This window comes from Artemia sp. Qi Xiang Cuo, chromosome 16 (genome assembly GCF_049724085.1).
Source record: "Artemia sp. Qi Xiang Cuo chromosome 16, ASM4972408v1, whole genome shotgun sequence".
Taxonomy (NCBI): Eukaryota; Metazoa; Arthropoda; class Branchiopoda; order Anostraca; family Artemiidae; genus Artemia; species Artemia sp. Qi Xiang Cuo.
In genome coordinates, this window is record NC_142809.1 from 54,985,099 (window position 1) to 54,999,708 (window position 14,610).

Here is a 14,610-nt window from a genome sequence, read left to right on the forward strand (position 1 = left end):
CCCAGACATGCAAACAAATAGAATCAGACACACAAACAGAGAAAGACAGACACTTTCGACATTCAAACCAACAAAGAAAAATTCTTAGACTTGCAAACACCAACCCAGACATGCAAATAAAATAGAATCAGACACACAAACTGAGAAAGACAGACACTTTAGACATTCAAACCAACAAAGACGAATTCTTGGACTTGCAAACACCAACCCAGACATGCGAACAATATGAATCAGACACACAAACAGAGAAAGACAGACACTTTATACTTTCAAACCAACAAAGAAAAATTCTTGGAATTGTAAACACACTCAAACCAACAAAGACAAATTCTTGGACTTGTAAACACAAACCAAGACAGGTATACAAATAGAATCAGACACACAAACAGAGAAAGACAGGAACTTTAGACATTCAAACCAATAAAGACAAATTCTTGGACTTGCAAACACCAACCTAGACATGCAAACAAATAGAATCAGACACACAAACAGAGAAAGAAAGACACTTTAGACATTCAAACCAACAAAGACAAATACTTAGTAAACACCAACCCAAACATGCAAACAAATAGAATCAGACACACAAACAGAGAAAGTCAGACACTTTAGACATTCAAACCAACAAAGACAAATTCTTGGACTTGTAGACACCAACCCAGACATGCAAGCAAATAGAATCAGACACACAAACAGAGAAAGACAGATACTTTAGACATTCAAATCAACAAAGACAAATACTTGGACTTGCAAACATAAACCCAGACATGCAAACAATAGAATCAGACAAATAAACAGAGAAAGACAGACACTTTAGACATTCGAACCAACAAAGACAAATTCTTAAACTTGTATACACAAACCCAGACATGCAAACAAATAGAATCAGACACACAAACAGAGAAAGCCAGACATTTTAGACATTCAGATCAACAAAGACAAATTCTTGGACTTGCAAACACCAACCCAGACATGCAAACAAATAGAATCAGACACACAAACAGAGAAAGGCAGACACTTTAGACATTCAAACCAACAAAGACAAATACTTGGACTTGCAAACACTAACCCAGACATACAAACAAAAAGAATCAGACACACAAATAGAGAAAGACTGACACTTTAGACATTCAAACCAACAAAGACAAATTCTTGAACTTGCAAACACAAACCTAGACATGCAAACAAATAGAATCAGACACACAAACAGAGAAAGAAAGACACTTTAGGCATTCAAACCAACAAACACAAATACTTAGACTTAGACAAACAAATAGAATCAGACACACAAACAGAGAAAGACAGACACTTTAGACATTCAAATCAACAAAGACAAATTCTTGGACTTGCAAACACCAACCCAGACATGCAAACAAAAAGAATCAGACACACAAACAGAGAAAGAAAGACACTTTAGACATTCAAACCAAAAACGACAAATTCTTTGAATTGCAAACACCAACTCAGACATGCAAACAAATAGAAACAGACACACAAAAAGAGAAAGACAGACACTTTAGTCATTCAAACCAACAAAGACAAATACTTGGACTTGCAAACACTAACCCAGACATGCATACAAATAGAATCAGACACACAAATAGAGAAAGACTGACACTTTAGACATTCAAACCAACAAAGAAAAATTCTTGGACTTGCAAACACCAACCTAGACATGCAAACAAATAGAATCAGACACACAAACAGAGAAAGAAAGAGACTTTAGACATTCAAACCAACAAAGACAAATACTTAGACTTGCAAACACCAACCCAGATATGCAAACAAATAGAATCAGACACACAAACAGAGAAAGACAGACACTTTAGACATTCAAACCAACAAAGACAAATTCTTTGACTTGTAGACACCAGCCCAGACTTGCAAGCAGATAGAATCAGACACACAAACAGAGAAAGACAGATACTTTAGACATTCAAATCAACAAAGACAAATACTTGAACTTGCAAACAACAACCCAGACATGCAAACAAATAGAATCAGACACACAAACAGAGAAAGACAGACACATTAGACAATCAAAACAACAAACACAAATTCTTGGACTTATATACACCAACCCAGACATGAAAACAAATAGAATCAGACACAAAAACAGAGAAAGACAGACACTTTAGACATTCAGAACAACAATGAAAAATTCTTGGACTTGCAAAAACCAACCCAGACATGCAAACAAATAGAATCAGACACACAAACAGGAAAAGACAGGCACTTTAGACATTCAAATCAACAAAGACAAATTCTTAGATTTGCAAACACCAACCCAGACATGCAAACAAATAGAATCAGACATACAAAAAGAGAAAGACAGACACTTTAGACATTCAAACCAACAAAGACAAATACTTGGCCATGCAAACACCAACCCAGACATGCAAACAAATAGAATAACACACACAAACAGAGGAAGACAGACACTTTAGACGTTCAAACAAACAAAGAAAAATACTTGGACTTGCAAACATCAACCCAGACATGCAAACAAATAGAATCGGACACACAAACAGAGAAAGCCAGACACTTTAGACGTTCAGATCAACAAAAACAAATTCTTGGACTTGCAAACACCAACCTAGACATGCAAACAAATAGAATCATACACACAAACAGAGAAAGAAAGACACTTTAGACATTCAAACCAACAAACACAAATACTTAGACTTGCAAACACCAACCCAGACATGCAAACAAATAGAATCAGACACACAAACAGAGAAAGACAGACACTTTAGACATTCAAACCAAAAAAAACAAATACTTGGACTTGCAAACACCAACCCAGACATGCAAGCAAATAGAATCAGACACACAAACAGAGAAAGACAGACACTATAGACATTCAAAACAACAAAGACAAATACTTGGACTTGCAAACATCAACCCAGACATGCAAACAAATAGAATCAGACACACAAACAGAGAAAGACAGACACTTTAGACATTCAGATCAACAATGACAAATACTTGGACTTGCAAACACCAACCCAGACATGCAAACAAATAGAATCAGACACACAAACAGAGAAAGACAGACACTTTAGACATTCAAACCAACAATGCCAAATTCTTAGACTTGCAAACACCAACACAGACATGAAAACAAATAGAATCAGACATAGAAACAGAGAAAGACAGACACTTTAGACATTAAAATCAACAAAGACAAATTCTTGGACTTGTAGACACCAACCCAGACATGCAAACAAATAGAATCAGACACACAAACAGAGAAAGACAGACACTTTAGACATTGAAACCAACAAAGACAAATACTTGGACATGCAAACACCAACCCAGACATGCAAACAAATAGAATCAAACACACAAACAGAGAAAGACAGACACTTTAGACATTCAAACCAACAAAGACAAATTGTTGTACTTGCAAACATCAAGCCAGACATGCAAACAAATAAACTCAGACACACAAACAGAGAAAGACAGACAATTCAGACATTCAAACCAACAAAGACAAATACTTGGACTTGCAAACACCGACCCAGACATGCAAACAAATAGAATCAGACACACAAACAGAAAAAGACAGACACTTTAGATATTCAAACCAACAAAGACAAATTGTTGGACTTGCAAACACCAACCCAGACATGCAAACAAATAGAATCAGACACACAAACAGAGAAAGACAGACACTTTAGACATTCAATCCAACAAAGACAAATTCTTGGACTTGCAAACACCAACCCAGACATGCAAACAAATAGAATCAGACACACAAACAGAGAAAGAAAGACACTTTAGACATTCAAACCAACAAACACAAATACTTAGACTTCCAAACACCAACCCAGACATGCAAAAAAATAGAATCAGACACACAAACAGAGAAAGACAGACACTTTAGACATTCAAACCAACAAAGACAAATTCTTGGACTTGTAGACACCAACCCAGACATGCAAGCAAAAAGAATCAGACACACAAACAGAGAAAGACAGATACTTTAGACATTCAAATCAACAAAGACAAATACTTGGACTTGCAAACATCAACCCAGACATGCAAACAAATAGAATCAGACATAGAAACAGAGAAAGACAGACACTTTAGACATTCAAATCAACAAAGAGAAATTCTTGGACTTGTAGACACCAACCCAGACATGCAAACAAATAGAATCAGACAATCAAACAGAGAAAGACAGATACTTTAGACATTCAAACCAACAAAGACAGAAAAAGACAGACACTTTAGACATTCAAACCAACAAAGACAAATTCTTGGACTTGTAGACACCAACCCAGACATGCAAGCAAAGAGACTCAGACACACAAACAGAGAAAGACAGACACTTTAGACATTCAAACCAACAAAGACAAATACTTGGACTTGAAAACACCAACCCAGACATGCAAACAAATAGAATCAGACATAGAAACAGAGAAAGACAGACACTTTAGACATTCAAATCAACAAAGACAAATTCTTGGACTTGTAGACACCAACCCAGATATGCAAACAAATAGAATCAGACACACAAACAGATAAAGACAGACACTTTAGACATTCAAAACAATAAAGACAAATACTTGGACATGCAAACACCAACCAAGGAATGAAAAGAAATATAATCAGACACAAAAACAGAGAAAGTCAGACAATTTAGACATTCAAACCAACAAAGACAAATACTTGGACTTGCAAACACTAACCCAGACATGCAAACAAAAAGAATCAGACACACAAATAGAGAAAGACTGACACTTTAGACATTCAAACCAACAAAGAAAAATTCTTGGACTTGCAAACACCAACCTAGACATGCAAACAAATAGAATCAGACACACAAACAGAGAAAGAAAGACACTTTAGACATTCAAACCAACAAAGACAAATACTTAGACTTGCAGTCACCAACCCAGACATGCAAACAAATAGAATCAGACAAACAAACAGAGAAAGACAGACACTTTAGACATTAAAACCAATAAAGACAAATTCTTGGACTTGTATACACCAACCCAGACTTGCAATCAAATAGAATCAGTCACACAAACAGAGAAAGACAGAAACTTTAGAAATTCAAATCAACAAAGACAAATACTTGGACTTGCAAACATCAACCCAAACATGCAAACAAATAGAATCAGACACACAACATGTAAACAGAGAAAGACGGGCACTTTATACATACAAACCAACAAAGACAAATTCTTAGACTTGTAGACACCAACCCAGACATGCAAACATATAGAATCAGACACACAAACAGAGAAAGCCAGACACTTTAGACATTCAAATCAACAAAGACAAATACTTGGACTTGCAAACACCAACCCAGACATGCAAACAAATAGAATCAGACACACAAACAGAGAAAGACAGACACTTTAGACATTCAAACCAACAAAGCCAAATTCTTAGACTTGCAAACACCAACCCAGACCTGCAAAAAAATAGAATCAAAAACACAAACAGAGAAAGACAGACACTTTAGACATTCAAACCAACAAATACAAATACTTGGACTTGCAAACATCAACCCAGACATGCAAACAAATAGAATCAGACACACAAACAGAGAAAGACAGACACTTTAGACATTCAAACCAACAAAGACAAATAGTTTGACTTGCAAACACCAACACAGACATGCAAACAAATGGAATCAGACACACAAACAGAGAAAGATAGACACTTTAGACATTCAAACCAGCAATGATAAAGATTTGGACTTGCAAACACCAACCCAGACATGTAAACAAATAGAATCAAACAAACAAACAGAGAAAGACAGACACTTTAGACATTCAAACCAACAAAGACAAATAGTTGGACTTGCAAACACCAACTCAGACATGCAAACAAATAGAATCAGACACAAAAACAGAGAAAGACATACACTTTAGATATTCAAACCAAAAAAGACAAATACTTTGACTTGAAAACACCAACTCAGTCATGCAAACAAATAGAATCAGACACATAAACAAAAAATGCCAGACACCTTATCCATTCAAACCAAAAAAGACAGATTGCTAGACTGGCAAACATAAACCCGGAAAACGCAATAAAAAGAATATAACCCACAAACTGGTAAAGACATACGATTGAGACATACAAATCAACAAAGACAAATTCATGGACTTGTAGACACCAACCCAGACGTGCAAACAAATAGAATCAGACACACAAACAGAGAAAGTTTTAGACATTCAAAACAAAAAAGACAAATTCTTGGACTCGAAAACACCAACCCAGACATGCAAACAATTAGAATCAGACACACAAACAGAGAAAGACGGACACTTTAGACATTCAAACCAAAAAATACAAATTCATAGACTTGTAGACACCAACCCAGACATGCAAACAAATAGAATCAGACACACAAACAGAGAAAGCCAGACACTTTAGACATTCAGATCAACAAAGACAAATACTTGGACATGCAAACACCAACCCAGACATGCAAACAAATAGAATCAAACACACAAACAGAAGAAGACAGACACTTTAGACATTCAAACCAACAATGACAAATTCTTGGACTTGCAAACATCAGCCCAGACATGCAAACAAATAGAATCAAACACACAAACAGAGAAAGATAGACACTTTAGACATTCAAACCAACAAAGACAAATAGTTGGACTTGCAAACACAAACTCAGACATGCAAGCAAATAGAATCAGACATACAAACAGAGAAAGACAGACACTTTAGACATTCAAAGCAACAAAGACAGATTCTTGGACTTGCAAACACCAACCCAGACATGCAAACAAATAGAATCAGAGACACAAACAGAGAAAGATAGACACTTTAGACATTCAAACCAACAAAGACAAATTCTTGGACTTGCAAACACTAACCCAGACATACAAACAAAAAGAATCAGACACACAAATAGAGAAAGACTGACACTTTAGACATTCAAACCAACAAAGACAAATTCTTGGACTTGCAAACACCAACCTAGACATGCAAACAAATAGAATCAGACACACAAACAGAGAAAGAAAGACACTTTAGACATTCAAACCAACAAACACAAATACTTAGACTTCCAAACACCAACCCAAACATGCAAAAAAATAGAATCAGACACACAAACAGAGAAAGACAGACACTATAGACATTCAAACCAACAAAGACAAATTCTTGGACTTGTAGACACCAACCCAGACATGCAAACAAATAGAATCAGACACACAAACAGAGAAAGACAGATACTTTAGACATTCAAATCAACAAAGGCAAATACTTGGACTTGCAAACATCAACCCAGACATGCAAACAAATAGAATCAGACATAGAAACAGAGAAAGACAGACACTTTAGACATTCAAATCAACAAAGAGAAATTCTTGGACTTGCAGACACCAAACCAGACATGCAAACAAATAGAATCAGACACTCAAACAGAGAAAGACAGATACTTTAGACATTCAAACCAACAAAGACAAATTCTTGGACTTGTAAACACCAATCCAGACATGCAAACAAATAGAATCAGACACACAAACAGAGAAAGACAGACACTTTAGACATTCAAACCAACAATGACAAATTCTTAGACTTGCAAACACCAACCCAGACATGCAAACAAATAGAATCAGACACACAAACAGAGAAAGACAGATACTATAGACATTCAAACCAACAAAGACAAATTCTTGGACTTGCAAACACCAACCCAGACATGCAGACAAATAGAATCAGACACACAAAACGAGAAAGACAGACACTTTAGACATTAAAACCAACAAAGACAAATACTTGGACTTGTAGACACCAACCCAGACATTCAAACAAATAGAATCAGACACACAAACAGAGAAAGACAGACACTTTAGACATTCAAATCAACAAAGACAAATTCTTGGACTTGTAGACACCAACCCAGACATTCAAAAAAATAAAAAAAGACACACATACAAAGAAAGACATATACTTTAGAAATTCAAACCAGCAAAGACAAATACTTTGACTTGCAAACAACAACCCAGATATTCAAACAAATACAATAAGACACCCAAACACAGAAAGACCGATACTATGGAAATTCAAACCAACAAAGACAAACACTTTGACTTGCAAACACAAACCCAGACATGCAAACCAAAAGAATCAGACACACAAACAGAGAAAGACTGAAAATTTAGACATTCAAACCAACAAAGACAAATTCTTGGACTTGTAGACACCAACCCAGACATGCAAGCAAATAGAATCAGACACACAAACAGAGAAAGACAGACACTTTAGACATTCAAACCAACAAAGACAAATTCTTAGACTTGTAGACATCAACCCAGACATTCAAATCAACAAAGACAAATTCTTGGACTTGTAGACACCAACCCAGACATTCAAACAAATAGAATCAGACACACAAACAGAGAAAGACAGATACTTTACATGCAAAGAAATAGAATCAGACACACAAAAAGAGAAAGACAGACACTTTAGACATTCAAACCAACAAAGAAAAACACTTGGACTTGCAAACACTAACCCAGACATGCAAACAAAAAGAATCAGACACACAAATAGAGAAAGACTGACAATTTAGACATTCAAACCAACAAAGACAAATACTTAGACTTGCAAACACCAACCCAGATATGCAAACAAATAGAATCAGACACACAAACAGAGAAAGACAGACACTTTAGACATTAAAACCAACAAAGACAAATTCTTAGACTTGTAGACACCAGCCCAGACTTGCAAGCAGATAGAATCAGACACACAAACAGAGAAAGACAGATACTTTAGACATTCAAATCAACAAAGACAAATACTTGGACTTGCAAACATCAACCCAGACATGCAAACAAATAGAATCAGACACACAAACAGAGAAAGACAGACACTTTAGACATTCAAACCAACAAAGACAAATTCTTAGACTTGAAGACACCAACCCAGACATGCAAACAAATAGAATCAGACACACAAACAGAGAAAGACAGACACTTTAGACATTCAAATCAACAAAGACTAATACTTGGACTTGCATACAACAACCCAGACATGCAAACAAATAGAATCAGACACACAAACAGAGAAAGACAGACACTTTAGACATTCAAACCAACAATGCCAAATTCTTAGATTTGAAAACACCAACACAGACATGAAAACAAATAGAATCAGACATAGAAACAGAGAAAGAAAGACACCTTAGACATTCAGATCAACATAGACAAATTCTTGGACTTGTAGACACCAACCCAGAAATGCAAACACATAAAATCAGACACGCAAACCGAGAAAGCAAGACACTATATATATTCAAAACACCAATGACAAATAATTGGACTTGAAAACACAAACCCAGACATGCAAACAAATAGAATCAGACACACAAACACAGAAAGACAGACAATTTATACATTCAAACCAAAAAAGACAAATACTTGGACTTGCAAACACCAACCCAGACATGTAAACAGATAGAATCAAACACATAAACAGAGGATGACAGACTCTTTAGACATTCAAACCAACAAAGACAAATAGTTTGACTTGCAAACATCAACCCAGACATGCAAACAAATAGAATCAGACACACAAACAGAGAAAGACAGACACTTTAGACGTTCAGATCAACAAAAACAAATTCTTGAACTTGCAAACACCAACCTAGACATGCAAACAAATAGAATCAGACACACAAACAGAGAAAGAAAGACACTTTAGACATTCAAACCAACAAACACAAATTCTTTGACTTGCAAACATCAACCAAGACATGCAACAAAATAGAATAAGACACACAAACAGTGAAGGACAGGCACTAGACATTCAAGCAAACACATACAAATACTTTTACTTGCAAACATCAACCCAGACATGCAAACAAATAGAATCAGACACACAAACAGAGAAAGATAGACACTTTAGACATTCAGATCAACAATGACAAATACTTGGACTTGCAAACACCAACCCAGACATGCAAACAAATAGAATCAGACACACAAACAGAGAAAGACAGACACTTTAGACATTCAAACCAACAATGCCAAATTCTTGGACTTGCAAACACCAACCCAGACATGCAAACAAATAGAATCAGACATAGAAACAGAGAAAGACAGACACTATAGACATTCAAAACAACAAAGACAAATTCTTGGACTTGTAGACACCAACCCAGACATGCAAACAAATAGAATCAGACACACAAACAGAGAAAGACAGACACTTTAGACATTGAAACCAACAAAGACAAATACTTGGACATGCAAACACCAACCCAGACATGCAAACAAATAGAATCAAACACACAAACAGAGGAAGACACACACTTTAGACATTCACACCAACAAAGACAAATTCTTGGACTTGAAAACATCAAGCCAGACCTGAAAACAAATAGAATCAAACGCACAAACAGAGAAAGACATACACTACAGAAATTCAAACCAACAAAGAAAAATAGTTGGACTTGCAAACACCAACCCAGACATGCAAACAAATAGAAACAGACACACAAACAGAGAAAGATAGGCAGTTTAGACATTCAAAAGAAGAAAGACAAATAGTTGGACTTGCAAACACCAACCCAGACATGCAAACAAATAGAATCATACATACAAACAGAGAAAGACAGACACTTTAGACATTCAAGCCAACAAAGACAAATACTTGGACTTGCAAACACCAACTCAGACATGCAAACAAATAGAATCAGACACACAAACAGAGAAAGAAAGACACTTTAGACATTCAAACCAACAAACACAAATACTTAGACTTCCAAACACCAACCCAGACATGCAAAAAAATAGAATCAGACACACAAACAGAGAAAGACAGACACTTTAGACATTCAAACCAACAAAGACAAATTCTTTGACTTGTAGACACCAACCCAGACATGCAAACAAATAGAATCAGACATAGAAACAGAGAAAGACAGACACTTTAGACATTCAAATCAACAAAGAGAAATTCTTGGACTTGTAGACACCAACCCAGACATGCAAACAAATAGAATCAGACAAGCAAACAGAGAAAGACAGATACTTTAGACATTCAAACCAACAAAGACAGAAAAAGACAGACACTTTAGACATTCAAACCAACAAAGACAAATTCTTAGACTTGTAAACACCAACCCAGACATGCAAGCAAAGAGAATCAGACACACAAACAGAGAAAGCCAGACACTTTAGACATTCAAACCAACAATTCCAAATTCTTAGATTTGCAAACACCAACACAGACATGCAAACAAATAGAATCAGACATAGAAACAGAAAAAGACATACACTTTAGACATTCAAATCAACAAAGACAAATTCTTGGACTTGTAGACACCAACCCAGATATGCAAACAAATAGAATCAGACACACAAACAGAGAAAGACAGACACTTTAGACATTCAAGACAACAAAGAAAAATTCTTAGACTTGCAAACAGCAACCCAGACATGCAAACAAATAGAATCAGACACACAAACAGATAAAGACAGACACTTTAGACATTCAAACCAACAAAGACAAATACTTTGAGTTGCAAACACAAACCCAGACATGCAAACAAATAGAATCAGACACACAAATAGAGAAAGACAGACACTTTAGACATTCAATCCAACAAAGAAAAATTCTTGGACTTGCAAACACCAACCCAGACATGCATACAAATAGAATCAGACACACAAACAGAGAAAGAAAGACACTTTAGACATTCAAACCAACAAAGACAAATACTTAGACTTGCAGTCACCAACCCAGACATGCAAACAAATAGAATCAGACAAACAAACAGAGAAAGACAGACACTTTAGACATTAAAACCAATACAGACAAATTCTTGGACTTGTAGACACCAACCCAGACATGCAAGCAAATAGAATCAGACACACCAACAGAGAACGACAGACACTTTAGTAATTAAGATCAACAAAGAAAAATACTTGGACTTGAAAACAACAACCCAGACATGCAAACAACTAGAATCAGAAACACTAACATAGACAGACATACACTTTAGACTTTAAAACCAACAAAGAAAAATACTTGGACTTAAAGACATCAACCCAGACATGCAAACAATTAGAATCAGACACACAAACAGAGAAAGACAGACACTTTAGCTATTCATACCAACAAAGACAAATACTTGGACTTGCAAACACCAACCCAGACATGCAAACAAATAGAATCAGACACACAAACAGAGAAAGACAGACACTTTAGACATTCAAACCAACAATGCAAAATTCTTAGACTTGCAAACACCAACCCAGACATGCAAAAAAAATAGAATCAAAAACACAAACAGAGAAAGACCGACACTTTAGACATTCACACCAACAAAGACAAATTCTTGGACTTGCAAACATCAACCCTGACATGCAAACAAATTGAATCAGACACACAAACAGAGAAAGACAGACACTTCAGACATTCAAACCAACAAAGAAAAATAGTTGGACTTGCAAACACAAACCCAGACATGCAAACAAATAGAATCAGACACACAAACAGAAAAAGACAGACACTTTAGACATTCAAACCAGCAAAGACAAATAGTTGAACTTGTAAACACCAACCCAAACAAGCAAACAAATAGAATCAAACATACAAACAGAGAAAGACAGACACTTTAGACATTCAATCCAACAAAGACAAATTCTTGGACTTGCAAACAACAACCCAGACATGCAAACAAATAGAATCATACACACAAACAGAGAAAGACAGACACTTTAGACATTCAAACCAAAAAATACAAATTCTTAGACTTGTAGACACCAACCCAGACATGCAAACAAATAGAATCAGACACACAAACAGAGAAAGCCAGACACTTTAGACATTCAGATCAACCAAGACAAATACTTGGACTTGCAAACACCAACCCAGACATGCAAACAAATAGAATCAGACACACAAACAGGGAAAGACAGGCACTTTAGACATTCAAATCAACAAAGACAAATTCTTGGACTTGTAGACACCAACCCAGACGTGCAAACAAATAGAATCAGACACACAAACAGAGAAATTTTTAGACATTCAAACCAACAAAGACAAATTCTTTGACTAGAAAACACCAACCCAGACATGCAAACAATTAGCATCAGAAACACAAACAGAGAAAGACGGACACTTTAGACATTCAAACCAAAAAATACAAATTCTTAGACTTGTAGACACCAACCCAGACATGCAAACAAATAGAATCAGACACACAAACAGAGAAAGCCAGACACTTTAGACATTCATATCAACAAAGACAAATACTTGGACTTGCAAACACCAACCCAGACATGCAAACAAATAGAATCAAACACACAAACAGAGGAAGACAGACACTTTAGAAATTCAAACCAACAAAGACAAATTCTTGGACTTGCAAACATCAACCCAGACATGCAAACACATAGAATCAGACACACAAACAGAGAAAGACAGACACTTTAGACATTCATAACAACAAAGACAAATACTTGGACTTGCAAACAACAACCCAAACATGCAAACAAATAGAATCAGACACACAAACAGAGAAAGACAGACATTTTAGACATTCAGATCAACAAAGACAAATACTTGGACTTGCAAACACCAACCCAGTCATGCAAACAAATAGAATCATACACACAAACAGAGAAAGATAGACACTTTAGACATTCAAACCAACAAAGACAAATACTTGGACTTGCAAACACTAACCCAGACATGCAAACAAAAAGAATCAGACACACAAATAGAGAAAGACTGACACTTTAGACATTCAAACCAACAAAGACAAATTCTTGGACTTGCAAACACCAAGCTAGACATGCAAACAAATAGAATCAGACACACAAACAGAGAAAGAAAGACACTTTAAACATTCAAACCAACAAACACAAATACTTAGACTTCCAAACACCAACCCAAACATACAAAAAAATAGAATTAGACACACAAACAGAGAAAGACAGACACTTTAGACATTCAAACCAACAAAGACAAATTCTTGGACTTGTAGACACCAACCCAGACATGCAAGTAAATAGAATCAGACACACAAACAGAGAAAGACAGATACTTTAGACATTCAAATCAACAAAGGCAAATACTTGGACTTGCAAACATCAACCAAGACATGCAAACAAATAGAATCAGACATAGAAACAGAGAAAGTCAGACACTTTTGACATTCAAATCAACAAAGAGAAATTCTTGGACTTGTAGACACCAACCCAGACATGCAAACAAATAGAATCAGACACGCAAAAAGAGAAAGACAGATACTTTAAACATTCAAACCAATAAAGAGAAATTCTTGGACTTGCAAACATCAACCCAGACATGCAAACAAATAGAATAAGACACGCAAACAGAGAAAGACAGACACTTTAGACATTCAAACCAACAAAGACAAATTCTTGGACTTGCAAACACCAATCCAGACATGCATACAAATAGAATCAGACACACAAAAAGAGAAAGACAGACACTTTAGACATTAAAACCAACAAAGACAAATACTTGGACTTGTAGACACCAACCCAGACATTCAAACAAATAGAATCAGACACACAAACAGAGAAAGACAGACACTTTAGACATTCAAATCAACAAAGACAAATTCTTGGACTTGTAGACACC

The 14,610-nt window shown here is 35.9% G+C and overlaps 1 protein-coding gene across 1 annotated transcript in view; it reads right to left on the reverse strand.

The window, feature by feature from the left end:
• The window catches only part of MESR6 (misexpression suppressor of ras 6), a 368,166-nt gene that overhangs the window by 200,331 nt on the left and 153,225 nt on the right, over positions 1-14,610 (reverse strand). The gene's annotated exons all lie outside the window — the stretch shown is intronic.